We start from the raw sequence: 26,259 nt of genomic DNA on the forward strand, positions 1-26,259 counted from the left end.
TTACCATTTAAGTGTTCATACCAATTCCTGGCTCCCGTGGCTTCTGCTTCAGTTAGCTAATCTATATTCTCTGGATTCACTGTTCTCTCTAGTTTCTTGGGTGGCACTTTGTCCTGTGACTTCAGTCTCTGATGGATCTAAGAAAAGTCCATTGGTTTTCAGTTCGTTCAGCTTTTGTTTCGTTATGAGAGAAAGAGTGATGGCTTCCAAGCTCTTTACATGTTGGAGTGGAACCTGAAAGTTACCGTATGTATTTTAAAAAACTGCATAGTATTTCATTGTATAGGTAAACCGAAATTTATTTCACTTATTCCTCACTGGTAGATATTTAGGTTGCTTCCTTTCTTGTCATATGACAAGCCATGATGTAGTAACTGTCCGTGAATAAACTGTTGTTTTGATTTTAATGGCTATTTTCAGTTATCTATATTTCCTCCTGCAGTTACGTAGAAATTAATCAGGAATTGACTGTATTTAAATCAGAAGACTGAATTTAATTCTTAGTACTTTCACTTATTATGTACTCTTGGACCATTTTACTTCTGATAAGTTTCCTTATTTATGAAATGTAAATGATAAAAACTACCTTGAAGAGTTGTTGTGAGGATTAAATAATATAATAGAAGGCATTTGTAAACTATAAAGCACTATATAAAAGTTGGGTAGTTTAGGTATATCCAGTTGTGATATAAACTGTGAGTCTTAGTAATAAAGCACTCTGTTAATTAAATAGCTTTAGACCAGGCTGCTTAGTACAGTATTTTGAAAGAAGATACTTTGATTTATTGATAATTCTGAGAAAGGGGGCATAGTTGATTCTGAGACAGGGGTCATAGTTGATTCTGAGTGAGATAGCTAAGTAACAAGTACACTTTGAAAACTTAATTGAGGAAATAATATGTTGGTGGAAGCTGATATAGTATACTCTTAAACTTATGATAGAATACATTAAGTTTTTTTTTTTTTTTTGAGGTACGCGGGCCTCTCACTGTTGTGGCCTCTCCTGTTGCGGAGCACAGGCTCCAGACGCGCAGGCCCAGCAGCCATGGCTCACAGGCCTAGCCGCTCCGCGGCATGTGGGATCTTCCCGGACCGGGGCACGAATCCGTGTCCCCTGCATCGGCAGGTGGACTCTCAACCACCGCGCCACCAGGGAAGCCCACGTTAGGTTTTATGAAGATAAGAACTAAGAAAAGTAAGCAAAGCTAATTTTAACTTAGCTTTGCAATTATGCATTCAATATGTTGTTCTAAAACTTTGGTAAGACTTAATCAGATAGAATTTTGATTTTTCATTTATTTCAATATTCTTCTCCAAAGTGACTTAGTAATTTTTGAGGTCATATAGTCTTTAGTGCCTTGATACTCAGAAGTATGATCTGTGGACCAGTAGTGTCAGCATCATCTTGAGAGCTTTTTAGAAATGCAGAATATGAGGCTTACCCCAAATCTACTGAATCATTTTAACAAAATCCCTGGATGACTGGTATGCACCTTTACATTTGAGAAGCTCTGACTTAGTATACATAAATCTTGCAGTTGAGAAAGACCTTTGTCAAGGTTTTCAACTATGTAGTATTTCTGAATAGCTTATGATTTAAAGAGAGAAATGGGTATTGGGTTAAGTGTAACTTTACCAGTATTGTTAGAAATTATGCTAAATAGAGGAATGCACTAATCTATTTTAAAAATCTTACACACTTCTAACAGAGGTGAGGATAGGCTGTTGCAAGCCTAATGATCTATAGGTCAATAATGAATTTTTTCTTAAAAAGAAAAATTAAGTTAATTTTTAAACTTGTCAAATGTGGTAATGATTTCTTCATCTGACTTCATTGGGAATTGAGAGATTCCATTTACATGTCTTTTCCAAAAAATTATATCTTTTCCTTTTAAAAGTAAAATTTGTGTTTTAATTACTTTCCATGGAAATAGTTTTAAAATTCACTTTTTAAAAAAAATTTAAAAGTTTTAAAATTTAAGGAGACTTTGCTTCCTTAAACAAAGTGCATGGAATACAATTTAACCTTTTCTTAGTAATAAAGATTCCCCTAGCTCCTACCAAAGCCTTACCTGTATAGATGCTCAATTAAACTGATGAATTGACTTATTATGAAGACCTTCTGTTATTGCAGTTTGTTGTAATACAGTGATATTGATTATTAAAGGATATAGGATTATTTATCCATATAACAAATGATCTGCATTGCTGGCCTACATTACTGTGTTTGCAATTTTGAACTTTCCCTATCTTTCTCTGTCAGCTTTCAGTGTTTATATGGCTGCTTCTCTCAGCTGCCCCCTTTAATTTGTTGTTTCTAACTGCACTCTAAGAAACCAGATGAGACTATATATCACATGAGGGTCTTGACCTCTCCAGTCATTCATTCATTAATAGATATTTATTGAGCACTTATTAAATGCCAGGCTCTGCTAAGTACTGAGTATTCAGTGGAGAACAAAACAAAATCATTGTTCATGTGGAGCTTACATTCTGGTTGGGGAGATAGGCAATAGACAAATACCTGTGTAATACATAAGTAATAAATACCTATGTAATAGATGTAAGTTCTATGAAGAAAAATAAAGCAAGGCATAGATATAGTAAGTAATGGGAGGGACCACTACTTTAAATAGGGTTGTAAGGGAGAGTGAAGGGAGCAGAGAGCTGAATGAAGTAAATTGAGATATGTATAATATTTTTTTAAAAAAGGGTACATAAATGTAGTGTACAGACTATGGCTTCCACTTTGCCTAGAATCCTCAGGTATTTATTTAAGGTATAAATCTTAAGTATTTCTGCAGTTTTGAACATGGCAACCAAAAGTATGGTTACCATCACGCTCTCTAAGGATTTTTATGTTACTTCTGGGAATGAAAAGTGGGCTGAAAGATGAGGTTTAAATTGACAGAATATTGGAATTTTTGGAACATTTGAATGGTTTAAAAGAACAGTGGACTAGAATACAGTGATCAAAATTAGAATTGTTCTAAAATTTAAGACATAGATTGATTTAAAATAAAGATGTGCTATAAGCAGTCCCCTGAAGAAGCAGAATGGCTTCCCATGTGGCTGTATTGCTCTTGACTTAATAGTGACACCAGTAATCACAGTAGCACCATTTTTTGAGCCCCTATTATGTGTTAGGCACTGTTCTAGGCATATGTATGGTGTAATCTTCAAAACAACCCAGTGAGGAGGTATAATTCTCACTTTTATCAGGTGGAAACTAAGGTTTAAGCATAGACAGCTACAGTCTTTCACAATACTAGCCAAAATCTAACTGCCCAATCTCTTATGCTTACTCCTGACTCAGGTGTCCTCTAGATGTAGGGGAAAAATGGGATTATTTTGATTAACTTGTTAGGTGGCAAAATTGGAGGTATGTGTTGGGGATTGGTTCCAGAGTTCAAGCCACGCGCAGAGTAAAAATCGTGTACCAAATTAGTGAACCATCAAAAGAGTTGAATGAAAATGGCTGTATCATATCCTTTTGATGAAAATGCAGTTATTTTGCCAGCAATTTGCATACAATCAAAAGTTTACTGAATTGATATTGTAAAGAAACCAGTACTTTGCTTTAAAGATGACCTCAAATGCTAGGTGATTAGGTGATGTTATTAGAAATAGAGAAGTCCAAAGAATGAGTAAATTTTCTTTGCGGGGAGAGTGGGGAGTCACTGATGATGAATATGATTTTGGATATGTTGAAAATGAGTTAATGAGACATTATTGTGTTGCTGTCTGGCAGACGGCACAGGTCTAAATGTTTACAGGGATGTTAGGGTTGTTTGTATCAGTAATTTAGAGATGATAGTTCAAGATCTGGATATAGATGGATTTATGTATAGAATGTATGTATAGAATGTATGTAGAATTTATGTATAGTATAGAATGAACTGGGGTATAACTGGGGAATAACAAAACTGTTGATTCCTGACTCATTATTTACAGAGTGGAAATTAAAAGGACAGCCAGAAGAGGATGCTGAAGATGTGATCAGAGAAGATGTAATGTGTTGCATTCTGATATGACTGTTCAGTAGGAACCAGAGGATAAAGTAAGGCCTGTGGTCTGGGGCAATTCTCCTTTGAAAAGAAATCTGAAATGCTAGTGAGGTAGGAAGGGAAGCAAAGCCAAAGTATGTTGATGGTTTTGAAAACAGAGGAGAATGAAAGGATCACAAGGACTGGGTAAGGACAAAGAAATTTAACAATGAGGACTTGGAGGGGTGGAATAGAATATTTAGGTCAGAAAGGGACATTTCATAGATGGAGATCTTAGAGGCAGAACTGTAAGAGTCTATACTGACTCTTGATGTATGCTCAGTAGCAGAGGGGAAGGGGCTACTCCTCAGTCCTCAGGACTGGAAGGACTGAAGTTTGAGCCCTCAAGAGAGATGAGGTATACTTTACACAGCTTTGCTCTAGTCTTTATGCCTCTAACCGTTGCCCTGGGGTTAGTAGGCAGTGCACGCCACATTATTTGAAGTGGGAATTTTGGAGGGAGAAAAAGCATCGTGCATTACTTGTGAATGCTCAATTATAAATATATTCCCCTTCTTGCTTGCAAAAATAAGTCTTTTCATTGTGATAGAGACAGGCAACAATTGTGTACCTAATATATAGGAGATCAGTGTTAATATCATTTTTATCATCAGTGTAGTCATGGAAGTAAATGAAATAAAGAATATCTCTTAATGGATATGTATATAAAGGACTTAGTTTCATTAACATTAAAAAGAAAATGTAAATTTCTTTTTGTAATTTTATGCTAAGTACAGAAAGATGACATTAATGACCTGTCATCAGTTGAACATGAATTTTAATATATATTTCATGTAATAGAGATGGATTTATGAGTTCTCCAATTAATTTTTTTAATTTTTAAAAATTAAAAAAATTTATTTTATTTATTTTTGGCTGCGTTGGGTCTTCATTGCTGCGTGCACGCTTTCTCTAGTTGCGGCAAAAGTGGGGGCTACTCTTCATTTTGGTGGCTTCTCTTGTTGCAGAGCACGGGCTCTAAGCGCGCGGACTTAAGTAGTTGTGGTGCGTGGGCTCAGTAGTTATGGCTCGCGGTCTCTAGAGTGCAGGCTCAGTAGTTGTGGCGCACGGGCTTAGTTGCTCCGGGGCATGTGGGATCTTCCCAAACCAGGGCTAGAACCCATGTCCCCTGCATTGGCAGGCGGATTCTTTTTTTTTTTTTTTTAACATCTTTATTGGAGTATAACTGCTTTACAATGTGTTAGTTTCTGCTGTATAACAAAATGAATCAGCTATATGTATACATATATCCCCATATCCCCTCCCTCTTCTGTCTCCTTCCCCCCCTCCCTATCTCACCCCTATAGGTGGTCACAAAGCACCGACCTGATCTCCCTGTGCTATGCTATGCGGCTGCTTCCCACTAGCTATCTATTGGCAGGTGGATTCGTAACCACGGCGCCACCAGGGAAGCCCTCCAACTAATTTTAAGTTAATTAAATCTGCTCATTAAAAGTCTGACTGTTGGGCTTCCCTGGTGGCGCCGTGGTTGAGAGTCCGCCTGCCGATGCAGGGAACGCGGGTTCGTGCCCTGGTCCGGGAGGATCCCACGTGACGCGGAGCGGCTGGGCCCGTGGGCCATGGCCGCTGGGCCTGCGCGTCCGGAGCCTGTGCTCCGCAGCGGGAAAGGACACAACAGTGAAAGGCCCACATACTGCAAAAAAAAAAAAAAAAGTCTGACTGTTATGTGAGAAGTCATGGTAAGAGCAGAAACTGCTGGCTTAAATAGTATTTACTGTAATATTCTTATGGAGTCTTTTTAGGGTAAAATGAGATACTTGTTATAAAAAACACTTTTGAAACAAGTCTATATTAATATAAGTTGTTACTGTTATAGGCCCATATGGGACTAGGACCATAGATAAGGTCATGATTTACATTTTTAATGAAATATTTAATGTGGTATTTAAATGTTTCCAATGTAATAAATGACTAGAATAAATAATGTTTGTTTTGATATTCATCAATTTAGCTTTATTATTTTTAATTTTTAAGTAACTCTCTATACTAGTAATACTGAATTTTAAAGAAAGATGGTGATGATTTATTGAAAATTAAATCACTTATTTTCTTTTTAATTTTTTTGTATTTGTTTTTCATCTGCAGCTGCCTCTCCAAATGATAGAATTAGCCATAACTGACCTTATTTGAGGATTACAGTGAAGCAATCAAATCCTTTAAGTTAGGTATAGATGTATCTTACTTTAAGGAAATTTAATATGAAACTGCTAATGGAGTAAGTATAGATAAAAATAAGAAAAAAGGCCCAAGGACTAAGTCCTAGGGTACTCTTAATATTTAGAGGTAGAGAAGATGAGGAGAAGGAGGTAGGAGGAAAGCCAGGAACTTGAGGTTTCCTGAAAGCCACATTAAGTGATTTCGAGGAGTGAACAACTGTGTCAGATGCTGTTAAGAGGCTGAGTGAAAAGAGACTTCAGAATTAACCACTGGATATAGCACATAACTGACCTTGGTCAGATGGTTTGATACAGTGCTGGAAATGAAAGCCCGAATGGGGCAGATTTAAGTGAGAATTGCAGGAGAGAAATCAGGAACTAATTCAAGGAATTTTACCAAAAAGGAGGGTGGAGAAATCAGGGAATGGGGGGTTGAATGGCTAGAGGCAGAAGTAGGACCAAGAGAAGTTTGTATTTGTTGTTGCTGTTCTGTTTTTTTTTTTTTTTTAAGATGGATGAAATTATAGCATGTCCTTCTGTTGATGACAGTGATCCAGTAGAGGGAAAACAGTGCTGCAGAAGAGAAAGAGGGGATAATTAATCCTTACTGTGTAAATAAGGTTTGGGAACTGGCCTGGAACTTTCCCACCATGTGAAATGGTTTCTGTGGAGAAATTTTTCACTTCGACATAGGCAGATTACAAATGAGTAGTAATCCAGCTCATCTACCATTTTATACTTGTAGATTATTATTATTATTATTATTTTTGCGGTATGCAGGCCTCTCATTGCTGTGGCCTCCCGCGTTGCGGAGCACAGGCTCTGGACGCACAGGCTCAGCGGCCATGGCTCACGGGCCTAGCCGCTCCGCGGCATGTGGGATCCTCCCGGACCGGGGCACGAATCTGTGTCCCTTGCATCGGTAGGCGGACTCTCAACCACTACGCCACCAGGGAAGCCCACTTGTAGATTATTTTTAGTGATGGGATGGAAATTGTTAAAGCCACCTACCAGTTTTCCGTTGTGATAACTGCATTTATTTTCAAGTCAGGAATAGGATTGTAATATGCTGACAGAAGATAGCTAAGCAATCTCACTGATGTACACTGAATTTGCACTATGTTTTAATCCATTAGTCAAGATTTTTTTGCTTGCACATTTCCAGAAAGAAATGTACTCTTCTGCACACTGAAGTTGAGTAGTATATTACTACTATAAATTTAAATCATTTTTTTGTTAATAGGTGGTAGAAAATAATCATTGTATAGCAGGATATGAGTATTGACTATATTGGAATAAATGGTTATTGCTATTTGATTAAATGGATTTTTGAGAGCTGTATTGGAATATAATTGACATACAATGAATTGTACACTTGGATAAGTTTTGAAACCATCATGACAATCAAGATAATAAACCCCTCCCCTCAATTTCCTATTCTTCCTTTGTAATTCCTATATCCTGTCTTTCCTACTCCTTCATCTATCCCAATCCCTACCCTAGGCAACGACTAGTCTACTTTCTGACACTATAGGTTAGTTTGTATTTTCTAGAACTTTATATGAATGGAATCACACAGTATAGAGTCTTTTTTGTTTGGCTTCTTTCACTCAACATAATGATTTTAAAGTTCATCTGTATTGTCACATCCATCATTAGTTCATTTTTTTGCCGAATACTATTCTACTTTGTAAACACTATTCCAGTGGAAAGCAATTTGTTATTCATTCGTCTGTTGGTGGTCATTTGGGTTGTTTCCAGGTTTTGGCTATTACAAATACAGCTACTGTGAGCATTCATGTAGAAGTCATTGTTTGGACATATGCTTTCCTTTGAGTAAATACCTAGAAGTAAAATGGCTGGGTCATATAGTAGGCATATGTTTAACTTTATAAGAAAGTACCAAAGTCTATTTCAAAGTGGTTATGTCATTTTATAATATTTCTACAAGCAAGGTAGGAGTTCAGTTGCTCCACATCCTCACCATTTTAGTTTTAGCCATTCTAATAGGTGTGTAGTGGTATCTCCTTGTGGCTTTAATTTGCATTTCCCTAAAGACTAATGATGTTGATCATCTTTTTATATGCCATTTGTATATTTTCTTTTGTGAAGTATCTGTTTAAATCTCTGGATGTTTAGCTTTGGATTATTTGTTTTCTAATTGAATTTTGAGGGTTTTTTATTCTAGATACATGTGCTTTATCAGATATGTGATTTGTGAATATTTTCTCTCAGCCTGTGGATTATCTTTTCATTCCCTTAATGGTATCTTTCAAAAAGCAGAAGTTCTTGATTATGATGAATTCCAATTCAAAAATTTCTTCTTTTATGGATTGTGCTTTTGGTGTTATATCTAAGAGATCTTTGCCTAACCCGAGGCTGTTTTCTTCTAGAAGTCTTATAGTTTTACATTCTGCATTTCGGTCTATGACTTATTTGTACATGGTATGAAGTAAGGATCAGAGTTCTTTTTTTTTTTAAATACAGATATCCAAATGTTGTAGCACCATTAAAAAAAAGAATATTAACTTTGCACCTGTGTAAGAAATCAGTTGACCCAATAATCCATCAGTTGGATTATTTCTGGAGTTTTTTCTATTCCATTGGATATTTGTCTGTCTTTATACCAATACCACACTACCTAGAATAGTGTAACTTTATAACAAGTATTGAAGTCAGGTAATATAAATCCTCTAATATTGTTTTTCTTTTTCAGAGGGCTCTGTATTTCTTCTTGAGTGAGCTTTAGTGGTTGTCCAGGAATTTTTTCCATTTCATTTAAGATGTGGAATTCATTGGTATAAGTTGTTTATAATATTTCCTAACTATTCTTTTAGTATCTGTAGAATCTATGATGATAGCACTCCTCTCATTCCAGATATTGTCAATTTGTATCTCCCTCAAATGCCACCCTCCCCGCCTCAGCCTGGCTAGTGGTTTATCATTTTTATTGATGTTCTCAAAGAACTAGCTTTTGTTTTTGTTGATTTATTGCCCCCTCCATTATTTTTCTGTTTTCTGTTCCATTGATTTTTGCTCTCACCTTTACTATTTCCTCTACTTTGCTTACTGCCAGTTTAATTTGCTTTATTTTTTCTAGTTTCTTGAGGCGAAAGTAGTTGAGGCCATTTATTTGAGACCTTTCTTCTTTTCCAATATAGAAATTTTAGTGCTATAATTTTCCCTTTATATACTGCTTTAGCTGCTTCTCTCAAATTTTGATACATTTTTCTCATTTTCAGTCAATTCAAAACAAGTTTTTTTCTTTTTATTTTCTCTTTGACTTGGGGTTATTTGGAAATATGCTTCCTGATTTCCAAATATTTGAGAATTTTCCATATATCCTTCTGTTGTTGATTTCTAACATAATTAGATTGTGGTCAGAAAACATACCTTGTAGGATTTGGATCCCTTTAAATTTAGTCTTACTTATTTTATGACACAGAAGTGGTCTCTCTTGGTAAATGTTATTTATATACTTGTAATACTTGAAAAAATGTGTATTGTTTTGGAATAAGATGTTCTATAAAGTTCACTTAGGTTAAGTTGGTTGATGGTGTTCTTCTAGACATCTGTATGCTTATTGATTTTCTGTCTACTTATTGTATTAGTTATTGAAAGAGATATGTTGAAATTTCTAACTGTATGTTAGTACGAATGATCCCCTTTATCTCTGGTAGTATTCTTTCTCTGAAATCAGCTTTGATGTTAATATAGTCACTCCAACTTTTTTTTCTTTAGCGTGGTGTATCTTTTCCTGTCCTTTTACTTTTAACCTATTTGTGTATTCATATTTAAAACATGTTTCTTGTAGGCAGCGTGTGGGTGGGTCTCATTTTTTTAATCCAGTCTTACAGTCTCTGCCTTTTAACTGGCATGTTCAGATAATTTATGGTTAATGTGATTATTGATACGGTAGGGTTTAAATCTACCATTTTGCTATTTGTTTTCTTTTTGTCTTAACTGTTCATCAATCTTTTATCTCCCTTTTTGTCTTCTTTTAGATTAATTTTTTTAATGATTCTATTTTGTCTCCTTTGTTGGCTTAATAGCTATAATTCCTTGTGATATTTTAGTGTTTACTTCAGAGTTTATAGTATACATCTTTAACTTACCATAGTTTACTTTTAAGTGGAATGGTGAATTTTTCACAGATCAATTTGTTCAGCTTTCAAATTGTCACTACAGGCTCACATTCATTTGGACTTTGGAGTCATATACACCTGGATTCAAATCCCAGCCATGATACTTACTCAGTGTAGGATTGCTTACACTTTCTATGCCTTAGTCTTCTCATCTATAAAATGGAGTTAAACTCTTTCATAGAATGGTGCCTGACATACAGTAAACTATAATTCGTAGCTACTTTTATTAAAAATCATGTTGATGAAAATCTCTTAACGAATTCTAGCTACCTTGACATCATTCTATTTTTCCTATCACGCTAAAGTACCTATTACTTCTTTTTTTAAAATAAATTATTAATTTAATTTATTTTTATTTTTGGCTGTGTTGTGTCTTCGTTGCTGCGTGCAGGCTTTCTCTAGTTGCGGCGAGCAGGGGCTACTCTTTGTTGCGGTGCGCAGGCTTCTCATTGCAGTGGCTTCTCTTGTTACGGAGCACAGGCTCTAGGCGCACGGGCTTCAGTAGTTGTGGCTCATGGGCTCTAGAGCGCAGGCTCAGTAGTTGTGGCGTACGGGCTTAGTTGTTTTGCGGCATGTGGGATCTTCCCGGACCAGGGCTCGAACCCGTGTATCCTGCATGGGCAGGTGGATTCTTAACCACTGTGCCACCAGGGAGGCCCCATTATTACTTCTTTAGATTAGTCATTTGTCTGCTACTGTTCTGCCTTTCTCAATTTGAATCATTCCTCTTGCCAAGTTAATCTGTCTCCAATATAACACCAATCATATCACATCATTTCTCAGTTCAAAACTATTTCCACCTGACTGCTCACTTCCTCCAGAATTAAGGACAAACTCTTCATACTGACAAGCAACATAGCCCATTGTATCTGTCTTCAATTTATCTTTCCCCTTCTTTTCCTTCACTATTCTTCTACTTTTATTCTGTATAGTTCAGTCAAACTGCATTCTCTTTCTTCTCCAAATATATACTGTAGTTTCCTGACTCCAAATTTGTTGTTGCTATTTTGTATGTCTCTATAAAATTTTGAGAGCAAGTATGTCTGAAAATTACCTCTTGTACTAGTGTTCACCTGTCATGATCCTTTGCATCTTTGAAGGCTCTCATCAAATTCCATCTATTTCATTGAGCTTTTCCTGATACTTAGCTGGTTGTGGTCTTTCCATTCATCATATTTCTGCAGTTCTCCTGTGCTTTTCTTATATCACTGGCCTTGTACTACCTTTGGTTATACAGGTCCAAAATTCCTTACCTGTAGTTCTAAAGTTCAAAAGACTGAAAACTAGAAGTTTCTTTTTTTTTAAAAAAAAAAAGACTAGATTGGTGGCTCTGGTAGGCAAAATAATGGCCCCCCAAAGATGTCCATGTCCTAATCCCTGGAACCTATGGACATATTACCTTATTTGGCAAAAGGGACTTTGCAGAGATGATTAAATTAAAGAACTTGGAATGGAACTTGTATAAAGGGCCAGAGAGGAAATATTTTAGATTTGCCATATGATCTCTTGTATCTACTCAGCTCAGTCATTGTAGCCAAAAAGCAGCCACAGTAAAATGTAAATAAAGGAGTATAACTGTTTCAATAAAACATTATTTATAGACAAGGAAAAAAAAAAAGATCTTGCAATGGGGAGATTAGCCTGGATTACCTAGATGCAGTCAGTGTAATCACAGGAGTCCTTATTAGAGGAAGAGAGAAACAAGGGAGTCAGAAGGAAATGTCATGGCAGAAGTAGAGGTTAGAGTAATGGGATTGCTGACTGTGAAGATGAAAGAAGGCCAGGGGCCAAGGAATGCAAACAGCGTCTAGAAGTCAGGCAAGGCAAAGAACAGATTCTCCCATTTATCCTCTAAAAAGAACCCAGCCCTGTAGACACCTTGTCTTTAGCCCAGTGAGAGTTCTGACTTTTAGAAGTATAAGATAATAAATTTGTATTGTGTGAGCCACCACGTTTTGTGGTAATTTGCTACAGCAGCAGTTGGAAGCTAATACAGTGATAAAACCTGACCTGAACTGATGGGAGGCTATTTATAGTCAATATTTATACCAGTTAGTAAATATTTATATATTTCATCATAGAAATAACAATGTTGGATCATAGGGTGCTGACCTAGACCTTGCTGAGTGGTTTCTTAATATATAGTATATATACTGTATTACCTTTCTAAAATCTGGGAAATTCTAAATTCTGAAACACATTTTCCCCCAAAGAGTTTCAAAAAAAAGAGTTTGTGGACCTAAAGTCATTTACACTAAATAATGTCTCTTTCCCTCTAAAAGATTACTATAAGCTAAGTGAGGGCAGAAATTGAGATTTATCTTTGTGTCTCCAGTTCAATGACTTACAGGTAATATGTGTGAAAAAAATATTATTGAATTGACCTTAAATATTTGTATACACTGTGGGGAGTATAAAGTTGTAGGAGACCTGCCAAAATCATCTCAGATCCTAGTGAGGGAGATAAGACATGTATTGGCTCATGATGAGGCATTCCAATGTAAGTGACATACAAATAGCATCAGAGAAGAACTGAAGTAATCTGTGAAAGTTCCTCTAAAGAGGGGACTTTTTAGCTGTAACAATGACTACCATTTGTATAGCACCTTCTGTACTAGGTTCTTAATGTGCATTACTAAATCCCCACAAAAATCTTATAATAAAACAGATGCTCAGGGATGTTAAATAACTCAGTCTTAAAGGTGAGTAGATTGAGATTGGGGAGATTGAGGAGAGAATGGCATGAGCAGAAGTCTGGAAGTAGTTGTATAGAAGTCACAGAATAAGTTCAGAGAATTAGATTCTTTTAAGAGTTTATCTACATAATACTGTAATTGATCCAAAATATAGTTATCTGTTAAATAAAATGTTAACTGTTAGTCTCTCTGGTTGCTGGGATTTGAGATAATTTTATTTTCATGTATGTGAATATTTTCTAAATTTTCTTCAAGAAACATGTACTGATTATATAACTGGCAGCAATAAACATTATTTCACATGATTAAAAGACAAGTATGGGGGCTTCCCTGGTGGCGCAGTGGTTGAGAGTCCGCCTGCCGATGCAGGGGACATGGGTTCGTGCCCCGGTCTGGGAAGATCCCACATGCCGCGGAGAGGCTATGCCCGTGAGCCATGGCCGCTGAGCCTGCACGTCCGGAGCCTGTGCTCTGCAACGGGAGAGGCCACGACAGTAAGAGGCTTGCGTACCGCAAAAAAAAAAAAAAAAAAAAAAGAAAGACAGGTATGTTGTTTCTGAATATAGTTGGGAAAACACTTCATTTGAAGCTAACTACTATTTGATATATATTTTTTTAAATTAGTGACCTATCTAAACTTATTTAGTTTGTTATACTGTACTAACTTACATGCCATATAGATATGTTATTCCACTTTAAAGTAACTGACCTTAGAAATTCCCTCTTTCAACTGCCTGCAGAGAATCATTATTTAAAAATCTGTTTCAACATTAGTTATTCCTTTTATGCTGGAAACAGTGTAATTCTGTCTTTGGAAATACACTGTACTGTGTTTGAAATTAATGTATAAATTCCATTTCTGTATATTTCAGCAACCTAGTATTTAACCTGAGAAGTGTTCCTATAGAGAAATAGAAGAGGTGAGAAAAGCCTATTCTGAAGAGTCACACTAGCAGTAATATGATTATCCCTGTAGATACTCTAGGCACATAGGGATTAGGTTTTATTTGTTGGACAATTAATAATCTAAGATGATGGTAACAGGTACTTATTTTAGGCAATAAATTTTATTTTCATGTTGGGTGTTGACCTTGGAAATCTTTTCATTTTCATTCCCTGTGGTAAATTTAGTTTTGTCCATCCTTCTTTTATTATCTGCAGTTATTGGAGAATAAACCAATATGGTACCATACAAAAAATTAAATATTGATTATTTTAAAAAATATTTATTGAACACTTACTATGTAGCAAGCAGTATGCTAAGTATTTATACAGTAATGAATGAAACATAGTTTGTACTCTCAGGGAACTTACAGCCAGGTAGGAAAGATATAACAAGTAGATAAGTAAGTATGTATTTATAAATTGAAAACATGCTATGAAGGAAACAAATAGGGCACTATAATAGGACAAGAAGGGGATGTATGTGAGAGGAGTTAGGAAAGGCCTGTTTGAGCCTTGAGAAATGAAAAGAGGCCAGTGACGTCAAGAGGGAACAGTACATACAAAGGCCCTACAGTGAAAAGAGCGTGGTACGAAAGGAAAAGGGTGGTGTGACTGGAGCAACAAAGAGAAGGGTTAAAGGTGAGGATGGAAAGGTAAGCAGGGTCTCGTAGGCTACACTGAAGGGATTACATTTACAATAGGGAAGCTGTCATGAAGGGTTTTAAGCAGGAGAAATAATGTGATCAGACTTATATTTTAAGAATATGTTTTTTTAAAAAAAAGAATATGTTTAGCTCCTCTAAGAAGGCAAGAATGGACACAAGGAGACCAAATTGGTGTCAGTTATGGTTTGAGCAAAAGACAGTAGTAGCTTGATTCAAGGTAGTGTTAGTGGAAATGGAGAGTAGTAGATGGACTTGATATATATTTTGAAGGTAGAATCAACCAAGATGAGGGGGATGAATAGACATAGGAGTCAGAATGATTAATAGGCTTCTGACTTGGGTAATTCAATGCATATTTGTGAATATCTGTTTATACATACAGGTGACACAATTTATTGAACTTGGTATTCCTATTAGCTATTGCAGGGTTTGACTGTAAAAAGGAATATATTTCCATTAAAATAGTATATCCCAGAAATTTCTCCGAAAATAAATACTTCCCTTATTAATACTTCTTTCTTATTCATGATTCAAGGAAGGCATCATAATGTGGGAGAAACTTTTAATAAAGTTTATAAGAGCAGATTATCTTGCTGTACCTTCAGTATTTAGTACAGTGACTGACATAGGCAACAGGCATTCAGTAGAGATTCATTGAATGAATTCTGTTTGAAAGAAAAATAATGTGCCCAGAACCAAACTGAAACAAGATGATTCCTGTGCCATGTAAACTGGTTTTCATTAAAGTTGCCCACAGGTGTTTTGTTAGGTTAGGTAGACTGTGACAAAGAAATCAAGCAAATATGACTTAAACTAACATCTCAAATTATAAAATATTTTGTTATGTGACATTATTTAGAGGCTATTTTATAGAGGTGTTATAGGACCACTAGGATCTTGCAATCAATTTCTAGACAAATAGGATGATATAAGGGAAAAAACATTGAACTAGGTAGAACCTAGGAAGCCTGATTTCCAATTTTGACTCTGCCATGTATAAGTAATAATATTTTGGGCTAGTTACTAGCTCTCTACACTTCAGTTGCCCTACATGGAAAAATAGGATTAGTCTATATCTCTCTTGAGGACTTTTTGTAATGATTTAATGTAATGATTAAATACATAAAACATTCACATCTACATGTATAAAAAGACCTTAACAATACCTGATATATAGGTCTCTGGGTAAATTGCAAAAATGACCACAATAAGCAGCTCCTTGACTTTGTTTCTCCATCCTTTTAAGTCTTGGCTTGCCTTGTGATATGCTTTGGCCAGTAAACTCAGTGGAAGTGATGTTTTATGAGTTCTGAGCCTGGGCATTAAGAGGAATGTTTCCACATGTAATCAAATCTAGGCTAGCCAGATAGATGACAAGGGATCATTTAGAACAGAGACAACCATACCAGCTGAGCCTTCTTAGACCAGCCAGTCTACCTGGCATCTGTCCACAGCACATGAGTGAGCCTGGCCAAGATCAACAGAACTGCCCAGCTGAGCATAGCCCAAATTGCTGACTCAGAATTGGTTGTTATTTTAAGCTACTAGTTTTTGAGGCATTTTTTTATGTAACAGAAGCCAATTGATAAGATCAGTGTCCTTAATAAATCTTACTAAATTATAGAAAAATAGAATTTATTGAGGTGCTGTTATTTGCCAGATAATTTAAAATTTTTACATGAATTTTTCTTGTTTCTAATCCTTAAAACTGCTCGTAGTGATTTCTTGATTAGTATGATCGAACTTAGGTCTCCCTGACCCAAAGTCTGTGCTCTGTCCAGTAAGCCATGCTGCCTTTCAAATGAGATTATTTAAAAATGTTTTATAAACTTAAAAAAAACACTATAAAATGTTACTATAGATGAAATTAATATAGTGTATTAGGTCCTTTCAGATTGTAAAGAAAAATGCTCAGATTTCCTTAGCCAATGGAGGCTCACTCCAGAGTAGGGTCACAAAGAGGCTGAGTAGACATACAGCCCCTTGGGTCCTAGTGCTTACAGGATAAGGATTTACATTATGTTTTTCAGGATGCAATAACAGCTTTAGTGACCAGTTTTTCAGTGTTTATATTGCATTCCTGTTACCTAATAAACGATGTGAATTTGTTTGTCACTACCTTCCACGGAATTGTCCACTAGGGCAGAGTTTTGTGCCATGTCACTTTATAGATGACTAGCTTTTCCTATGTCTTGTAATATGTGGCTGCTTTTAGATCAAATACCAATCCAGTGGTTGTGATCATATTATCAGGTTTGGTTTAATTGAAGGCAAAGTAGTACAACTCAGTTTTACTCTTTGAAAAGATAATTTCATTTATTTAGAAGGGGGTTGTGGGCTTGTGTCTGTTATCTCTCACAGAATAATAAACCACTGCAAACCTTAATGGCTTAAAACAACTATTTTATTTGTTCATGATTCTGTAGGCCAGTAATTTGGGCTAGGATCAGCTGAGCAATTCATCTGCTGATCTTGTCAAGGTTACTTACATGACTGCAGTTATCTGGTGGCCCAGTTTGGGTTGGAGAGTCTAAGAAGACCTCATTCATGTGGCTGGCAGTTGGTTCTGGATATTGGATGGGCCATAGATCTCCAGGAGGCTATCTGAGCTTATCTGTGGAAGACTTCAAAGAGAGCATTTATAGGAGCTGTGAGGTCTCTTGAGGCCTAGACTTGGAAATCACAGTGTCACTTCTACCACATGATATTGTCAAAACAAGTCACAAAACCAGCCCATATTCAAGGAGTATGGAAATAATGTAATAAAGAGTTGCAAAGAATTTGCAGTCATTTATAATTTACCATAGGTCCTGAGGCACTTAAGGTTGCATGAACTGGACAATACCTATGGGTAATAATACACAATTATTAAAAAATTACCACACAAATTTGACCTATGTTATTTGGTAGAATAAGCTAGGGAGTCAGAGGTCTGAGGAAATGTGGGAGGTGATAAGAAGATGGAGTCTAAGGTAATTTCCTTAAATGGCATGGAATAGCAAAGAGAAATGTTATTTGCAAGGAATAGATCCTCACAAAAAGAATAATTTCACAGTTTTTATCTTTTTTATAAGACAATTACATGTAGCTAGACTTTTAGAAATCTGAAAACTGGATCTCTTTTTTTCTATCCTTCTTCATCCTTTGATATAAAAAGGAGGTGAAAATGTATTACTGCCTTCTGACTTAATAGCCTCTAAAGCAATTTAATTGAATGTACTTTTGGACTATTAGGAGTATAGACACAAGGATAAATGACTAAGATATACCTTCATTTTGATTTTAATTTATTTTTTATCTTTTTAAATTTTCTTTTAATCTTCATTTTTAACTGCAGAATTACTTCTTGTGATATTGTGATATAATAAGAAGCATATAGTTGGTCTTTGTCCCTGGTTCCTCGCACAAGTTGCTAAAACCTTTGAGTGTCTTTCTGTATGCAGATGAGATGACTAGTGACAAGGGGCCCCCTAAATAGCCCCTAGGTGGGGACCAGAAAGACCAAGCCTTGATTAAGAAGCTTGGGGGGGCTTCCCTGGTGGCGCAGTGGTTGAGAGTCCGCCTGCCGATGCAGGGGACACGGGTTCGTGCCCCGGTCCGGGAAGATCCCACATGCCGTGGAGCGGCTGGGCCCGTGAGCCATGGCCGCTGAGCCTGTGCGTCCGGAGCCTGTGCTCCGCAACGGGAAAGGCCCCCAACAGTGAGAGCCCGCGTACCGCAAAAAAAAAAAAAAAAAAAAAAAAAAAGAAGTTTGGAACTTTCAGGCTTACTCCCCAACCTCCAAAAAGGGAAGAGGGGCTAGAGATTAAGTTAATCACCAATGAACAATGATTTCATCAACCATGCCTATGTAATGAAACCTCTGTAAAAACTCTTAAATTACAGGGTTTGGAGAGCTTCCAGATTGGTGAACACATTGAGCTGCTGGGAGGGTGATGTGCGCAGACAGGGCATGGAAGCTCTGCCCTGATTTCTACCCACTCCCAATACCTTGCTGTTCAAGAACATGGCTGTTCTTGAGTTGTGTAACAAACCAGTAATAGTAAGTAAAGTGCCTTCCCGAGTTCCATGAGCTGTTCTAGCAAATCTGAGGAGGGGGTCATGGGAACCCTGATTTATAGCCTGTTGGTGAGAAGGATGGAAGGCCTAAGACTTTTGACTGGCTTCTGAAGTTGCGGCAGTCTTACGGGAGTGAGCAACCTGTGGGGTTACGCAGTCTCTGGGTAGTTAATGTCAGAATTGAATTGACGTGTAGGACACTCAGTTGATGTCCACAGAGAATTGGAGAACTCCTTGGTATGGAAAAATCTACACATCTGTTGTCAGAAGTGAGGTGTGCGTAAAAACAGATCACAGTACTTCTGTTCTTCTGAGTCTGTTAAAACTAACGTTCAGATTTGATTATTGATTATGTTAAAGACCAGACCAGTCTGTCTGAAGATTCAACAAAGCACTTTTCTACAAGCATATACATAGTGAATTCTGTGGACATGCAAAATAATAGTTCATAAAAGGGAAGGTGGCAGAAATCCAGACTACTACTGTTCCTTTCATTCAAATATTGTTCTTTAAAATGAAAGAAAGTCATTCCAATTATAATAAGATAGGGTAGCCCTTTATCCTTGGAAGATTTTTCTTTAAGAAATACTTACAGAATTTTTTCACAGAAATAATAATTAACATTTTTGAGTTCTTATTTGCTATGTACCAGGCCTTCTGCTAGTCATTTTAGCTTATTTAATCCTCACAAACAACCAAGTGAAGTAGGTACTATTAATCCCAGAGGCACAGAGAGGTTAAAGTCTTTAGCACAATTTGTGAGTGGCAGAACCATATTCAAACCCCATCTCCTCTGTTGTCAAACTCTGTATTCCTAAACATTATAGGAAATTGCCTTTAAATTTTACAAATTAAGTTCAACTAGCAATATTTTTGCTAGAGGACAAAGTAAATAAAAATGTTTCATCTATCGCTGGAGTATAAAATGCCAATATTAGTTTATTGTTTTAATAATGTATGTAATACTAAAACTGAAATAGGTTTCATCTCATGTCGGCTTTCCTGGGGTCTCTGCTCATTCTTTGAGCCTTGCTTTCCATAAAATGAGGATGCTATTGTAATCTGAATATTCTCTGTAAAGACTCTACTTTTGGTGTGTAAATGCAATCTGAGAATGACATTGGTATTTTAAAAACATTACAGTTTTAAATCTGTTCAGGATAAAAGGGTTCAGAAATATTTTGGTCAAAATGAGAATTTAGAATAGGAGAATTATTGTTGGGTATCATTTTTTTTTCTCATTATTAAACCCTCTTCCTAGTCTTTTGCCCTAATTTCCTGGCCTATCGAACTGTTTCTTTTCACATGCATTCATCTGTTTCCCATTACCCTTAGTCCCTGATACTGACATTCCATTTTGGCTTGGTATACCACTGATTTTTCTCATAAATGTTCCTCTTTTCCCAGCTACACGCTTGGTTCCCTTTTAAATTCAAGTTGACACGACTGCATCCCTACCCTTTCTCCTTTTATAAAAACTTTAAATTTTTGTTGTTCCTTGCTTCCTTTATTGCTAGAATTCATGCCTCTTGCCAAGAGTCTAAAGGAAGAGGTAAAAGGGGGTGTACACAAGAGCTAAGTCTTCTAGAACACTGTACTCAAACTTTATTGTGCATCCTAGTTACCTGGGTCTGGATCTTGTTAAAAAAGTAGATTCTGATCAGAAGTTACAGGGTGGTATTAAAATTTTGCAGTTCTCACTTGTTCCCAGGTGATGCTGGTTTAAGAACCACACTTTGAATTAGTGCTGCTATGGAAAGTCTAAGCCAGAAGGAAGTAGTTAGGAAAAATATCGCCTTAAAGGAGACTCATTCTTAAATGATTATGTTATTATAAAAGTTCCCTTGCCCCTTTGGCCATGTGAGGGCACAGCAAGAAGACAGACATCTGTGAACTAGGAAGCCGGCCCTTACCAGATATCTTGATCTTGGACTTCCCATCCACTAGAACTGTAAGAAATGAATTTCTTTGTTTACAAGCCACCCAGTCTGTGTTATTCTGTTACAATAGTCTGAACAGTAAGGCAGTGGTTTGAGTAAGAAGAGATGGAGAAGACACAGACATCTGAATAGAATACCTTCTAAGTTCCTAATATTGCTAGAACTCTCTTAGGACTTTTTGAAAATTGTGGTAAAATATACATAACATCTTACCATTTTAAGCATTTTGAAAGTGTTCAGTTCTGTGGCATTAAGTACATTCACATGTTGTATGACTTTTTAAAATAGATTTTATTTTTATAGCAGTTTTAAGTTCACAGCAAAATTGAGTAGAAAGTACAGAGTTCCCACACACTCTGCAAAGGTATGCCTACCCCAGTATCAACATTCTGCACCAGTGGTACATTTGTTACAATCAATGAACCTGCACTGACACATCATTACTATTCAAAGTCCATAGTTTACATTGGTGTTCACATTTGGCGTTATATATTTTGTAGATTTTGATGAATGTCTGAAGGCATGTATCTACTGTTTTAGTATCATCCAAGAATGCCCTAAAAATCCTCTGAGCTCTGCCTATGCACCTCTTCCCTACTCTCAAACTGTGACAAACACTGATTTTTTACTGTCTCTATAGTTTTGCCTTCTCCAGAATGTCATATAGTTGGAATCACACAATATATATTTTCAGATTGGCTTTCTCTTAGTAATATGCAATTAAGGTTCCTCCATGTCTTTTCATGGCTTGATAGCTCATTTCTTTTTAGCACTGAATAACTTTCCATTGTTTGGATGTATGTACCATACTTTATCCTTTTACCTGCCGAAGGACATCTTAGTTGCTTGCAAGTTTTGGCAGTTATGAATAAAGCTGCTATAAACATCCATGTGCAGGTGTTTGTGTGGACATAGGGTTTCAACTATAGGGTTCCTTGAATAAATACCAAGGAACTTGATTGCTAGATCATATGGTAAGGGTTTATTTAGTTTTATAAGAAACTGCCAAACTGTCTTCCAAAGTAGCTGTACAAATATTGCATCCTCATCAGCAATAGCAATGAATGAGATTCCTGTTGCTCTACATCCTCGTCAGCATTTGGTATTGTTGTCAGTATGGTCTAATAGGTATATAGCAGTATCTCATTGTTGTTTTTTATTTTATTTATTTATTTATTTATTTATGGCTGTGCACCGTGGCTTGTGGGATCTTAGTTCCTCAACCAGGGATTGAACCTGCACCCTCGGCACTGAAAGCGTGGAGCTCTAACCACTGGACTGCCAGGGAATTCTCATTGTTTTGATTTGCAGTTCTCTAATGACAGATGATGTTGAACATCTTTTCATATGCTTATTTGCCATCTATCTCTCTTTTTTGGTGAAGTGTCTGCTTAGATCTTTTGCCTAGTTTTTAATCAGATTGTTCCTTTTTTTTAAAACTGTTTTTGAGAATTCTTTGTATATTTTGGATAACAGCCCTTTTCCAGTCTTTTGCAAATATTTTTTCACAGTCTGTGATGTGTCTTCTCATTCTCTTGATAATGTCTTTTGTAGAGCAGAAATTTTTAATTTTAATAAAGTCCAGCTTTTCAATTCTTTTCGTGGATCTAAAAAGTCACTGCCAAACCCAAGGTCATCTAGATTTTCTCCTATGTTATCTTCTAGAAGTTTTATAGTTTTTCATTTCACATTTAGGTCTTTGATTCATTTTGAGTTAACTTTTGTGAAGGGTGTAAGGTCTGTGTCTGTATTCACTTTTTTGCATGTAGATGTCCAGTTGTTCCAGCACCATTTGTTGAAAAGACTGTCTTTGCTCCACTGTACAGGCATACCTTGGACATGTTGTGGGTTTTGTTCCAGACCACCCCAATAAAATGTATATCACAATCAAGCTAGTCACATGAATTTTTTTGTTTCTCAGTGCATATAAAAGTTATGTTTGTACTATACTGTAGTCTATTACATGTGCAGTAGCACTATGTCTAAAAAAAGTATATATCTTAATTAAAAAATACTTTATTGCTAAAATATGCTGTCATCTGACAACACAGTGTTGCCACAAACCTTCAATTTGTAAGAAATGCTGTATCTGTGAAGCATAATACAACTGAGGTATGTCTATTATTACCTTTGCTTTTTTGTCAAAGATCGGTTGACTCTATTTATATAGGTCTGTTTCTGGGCTCTGTTCTGTTCCATTGATCTGTTTGCCTGTGCTTTTGCCAATACTGCACTGTCTTGCTTACTGTAGCTTTATACTAAGTCTTGAAGTCAGGTAGTGTCAGTTTCCAACTTTTTTTTTCCCTTCAGTACTGCATTGGCTGTTCTGGGTCTTTTGGCTTCCACATAAACTTGAGAATTAGTTTGTCAGTAGCTACAAAATAAATTGCTAGTATTTTGATTGGGATTACATTGAATCTATAGATCAAGTTGGGAAGAACTTACATCGTGACAATATTGAGTCTTCCTTCCTGTGAACATGAAATATTGCTCCATTTATTTAGTTCTTCTTTGATTTTTTTAAATCAGAGTTTTATAGTTTTCCTCATATAGCTCTCATACAAATTTTGTTAAATTTATACCTAAGTATTTTTGGGTTTTGGGGTGCTAATGTAAATTATGTGTTATTAATTTAAATTTCCAATTGTTATTGCTGGTATATAGAAAAACAGTTGAGTTTTATATATTAACCTTGTATCCTGCAGCCTTGCTATAATAACTTACTACTTCCTGGAGTTTTTTTGTTGTTGTTGATTATTTTGGATTTTCTAGACAGCCATGTTATCTGTGAATAATGACAGTTTTATTTCTTCTCAATCTGTATACTTTTTCCTTTTCTTGTCTTATTGCATTAGCTAAGACTTTGAGTAGGATATGGTGATATGGAACATCCTTGCCTTGTTTCTGATCTTGGCAGGAAAGCTTCTATTTTCTCACCATGAAGTATGATGTTAGCTGTAGGTAACAGCTTTAACTATTAGGTGTTCTTTATCAAGTTGAGGAAGTTACCCTCTATTCCTAGTTTGCTGGCCATTCTGAATTTATCATGAATGGGTGTTGGATTTTTGTCAGATGTTTTTTTCTACTCTATTAATATGATTGTGTGACTTTTCTTCTATAGCCTGTTGATGTGATGGATTTGTTTGATTGATTTTTGACTGTTGAACCAGTCTTCCATAACTAGAATGAATTCCACTTGGTCATGGTGTATAATTTTTTTATATCTTATTGGATTGATTTTGCTAATTTTTGTGGGGGATTTTTGCATCTATATTCATGAGAGATGTTGATTTGTAGTTTTCTTTTCCTGATACTTCTTTGTTTGGCTTTTGTATTAGTGTAATGCCAACTTCATTGAGTTAGGAAGTATTCCTTCTACTTCTGTCTTTGTTTTATGACTTTTGAAGCAAGCAAGTGCTATCTGCCTGATATATCTTAGTTTATATTTTACCTGTTTTGAGAATACTATACAATGAAAAAGTGAAAATGTGATTAGGTCAGAGTAGACTCACAGGAGAGGAATCATGGAAAAAAAGGGGAGTTGGAGCAGATTTTATCTCTCTATGTTCTAGGACCTGTCCCCCCAAAAAGAAAATATTTTTCATAAGTAATCATTCTCAATAAATTCAAATTCCTTTTACTCTTTAAAAACACTTGAATATATTTCCTAAAATATATTCACTGAAATGCCCAATAATCACTCAGATATGTCCGTGAGAGCTAGAGTGAATTTCACCGCTTACTTGTGCTCTTTCAAAATTGCTTATTAATCAACTTCAGATTTATTAATGTTAGTTGGCGGTAACAAGTCCACCATTATGTGTTTTGTTTTAGACTTCTTTTCTTTATTTGCTTATGTGTGTAATACTTCTTAATTGAAGACTACTCATAGAGGCTGAGTTCTTGCTGAACTGTGGTCCTTCATAGAGGTCAGGTTAAGGCTGGGCCATGGTTCTTGTTGTCACATAGCCTGTTCACAGAGGACAAAGTAACATTGTTCATCACAGTAAATGAGAAATCTGGAATGCAGGCATCTTTGTAATAATGCATTGAAAATGCATTGTATATAATATGTGTGATATTGTATTTTATTAGGCATATAGACAACAAAATAAAACCATGGAAAGAAAGATACGTTGAAAAAAAGTAGAATTTAGAAGAGACTTAGATCTTTGCCTGTTAGCCCATTGTCCTTGTTATCATTCAAACTGTTTGTAGAATCCTAGTTCCTCCAAGGTTTTTTCCAGGTACAGAAGAGGAGACTTCACAGCTTCTCCTGAAATCTACTTTTGGAACTCAAAAGAGTTCCTCTCGTTTTTTGCAGCAAAGGTAACTCTTTGCCTGCCACTTATCCTCTCCCTGCCCCACCTCAGGCTCTTAAAACAAACTTATGTATGTTATTTATCAAGAAAAACAAAAACATATGTTCACACACAGACTTGCACAAAATGTTCATAGTCATTTTATTTGTAATAGCCCCAAACTGAAAATAGCCCAAATGTCCATCAACAGATGAATGGATAAATTAGGGTACATCCATACCATGAACAGTAAAATTCAATAATAGTAATGAATGAATTGTTGATACATGCAACAACAGGGATGAATCTAAAAAAAATCATTAGGCTAATGGAAAGAAGACAGGCAAAATGTATAAATATGATTCCATATATACAGAATTCTATAATAAGCAAACAAATCTATAGTGACAGAAAGCAAGTCAGTGGTTGATTGCAGGCATGAGTGGAGGAAAGGATTGCAAAGGGGCACAAAGAAAATGTAAGGAGTGACTGTAGTGATTTCACAGTGTTAAATTGTTAAAACTGCTTTAAAACTAATTAAATCGTACAGTTATAAATATGTACACTTAATTTTCTGTTGCTGCTTAACAAATTACCACAAATTTACCAGATTAAAACAGCATCTATTGATTATCTCACAGTTTTGTAGGTCAGAAGTTTGAGTGGGCTCAGCTGGTTTTCTGTTTAGAGTCTGATAAGGCTGAAATCAAGGTGTTAACTGGGCTACATTCATTTCCAGAGGCTTTGCGGGGGAAATAAGCTTCCACACTTATTCAAATTGGCAGAATCGGTTCCTTACAGTTGTAGAACTGAAATTCTTGTTTTATTCCTGGCTGTCAGCCAAATGTTGCTCTTAGGTCTTAAAGACTACTCTCAGGTCCTTTCCAAGTGGCCTCTGTCTTCAAGCCAGCAATGATATGGTGTATCTCCCTCATGATTTGAATCTCTGACTTCCTCTTCTGCTATCAGCTGGAGAAGACACTCTGCTTTTAAAGGGCTCATGTGATTAGGTTAAACCCATGCATATAATCTTTGTATATTAAGGTTGGCTGATTAGCAAACATAATTACATCTTCATAATCTCTTGTAACATGTAATGTAATCACAGGAGTAGGAGGAGGAGGTGCTGGAGATCTGGGGGCTATCTTAGAATTCTGCCTATCACATAGGACAGTATACTGTACTTCAATTATACCTCAATAAAGTTTGTATATGAGGTTTTTTCCTAAAAATAAGACAAAAGACCTAATAATAATAATGGTTATAATAAATGCTTGCAGAGGGA

At 36.1% G+C, this 26,259-nt stretch overlaps 1 protein-coding gene across 1 annotated transcript in view; it reads left to right on the forward strand.

Moving 5' to 3' along the window:
* WASF1 (WASP family member 1) overlaps positions 1–26,259 on the forward strand; it is a 93,918-nt gene that overhangs the window by 10,095 nt on the left and 57,564 nt on the right. The window lies entirely within an intron of this gene.

The sequence above is a fragment of the Aethalodelphis obliquidens genome, unplaced genomic scaffold (genome assembly GCF_003676395.1).
Source record: "Aethalodelphis obliquidens isolate GAN/ISIS:26980383/991018 unplaced genomic scaffold, ASM367639v1 scaffold3, whole genome shotgun sequence".
Lineage (NCBI taxonomy): Eukaryota > Metazoa > Chordata > Mammalia > Artiodactyla > Delphinidae > Aethalodelphis > Aethalodelphis obliquidens.